Source organism: Gekko japonicus, unplaced genomic scaffold (assembly GCF_001447785.1).
Source record: "Gekko japonicus isolate JY-2015 unplaced genomic scaffold, Gekko_japonicus_V1.1 scaffold5078, whole genome shotgun sequence".
In the NCBI taxonomy this organism is placed as follows: Eukaryota; Metazoa; Chordata; class Lepidosauria; order Squamata; family Gekkonidae; genus Gekko; species Gekko japonicus.
In genome coordinates this window covers 24,459-25,364 of record NW_015165993.1, presented here as the reverse complement: position 1 = coordinate 25,364, position 906 = coordinate 24,459, and positions in this window count along the sequence as shown.

Here is a 906-nt window from a genome sequence, read left to right as displayed (position 1 = left end):
CTTCTAGTGTCCTGGCCCCACTGCTGGACCTCCTGATGGCCCCTGGTGTTTTTGGACACTGTGTGGCAAGGAGTGTTGGACTGGAGGGGCCATTGGCGTGATCCAGCATTGGCTTCTCTTATGTTCTTATATCTGGGGCGAGTGATGCTCTGTCTTCTTGGTGCTGGGGGGGGGGCAACAGTGGGAGGGCTTCTAGTGTCCTGGCCCCACTGCTGGACCTCCTGATGGCCCCTGGTGTTTTTGGACACTGTGTGGCAAGGAGTGTTGGACTGGAGGGGCCATTGGCGTGATCCAGCATTGGCTTCTCTTATGTTCTTATATCTGGGGCAAGGGATGCTCTGTCTTCTTGGTGCTTGGGGGGGGGCAACAGTGGGAGGGCTTCTAGTGTCCTGGCCCCACTGCTGGACCTCCTGATGGCCCCTGGTGTTTTTGGCCACTGTGTGTTTTGGCCACTGGCCTGATCCAACACTGGCTTCTCTTCTGTTCTTCTGTTCAGTGTATTAGAGCCGCCCTCAGGCTCTTCTGCACCTGTCCGGAGGGCAGGCCTTGCCTGGGAGCTGCAAGCCACGCACCGGATTGGAAACACTCAAGTGCCTTCCCTCTTACAGCGAGAAAGAAAAGACCGTGCTCTTTGGCATCAGCTAATGCCCACCTGGGCGAAATGAGGCCATTGCCTGGCACAGGGAGGAAGCGGAATAACCCGCCCTAATGAGCCAACATGTTGTTTCACACGCTCCGCTTCCTCGAGAAAGGGGGGCAGCTCGAGGCAGCCTTGGCAAAGCAATTTTATGTTCCGTGCAGAGAGCCCGAGAGGGCGGTTCCTGGCCCGCTGTTGATCTGCAAATTGAGTATTTGAATTGGCAAAGACAGCCAGTTTGGTGTAGTGGTGAGGAGCGCAGACTCTAA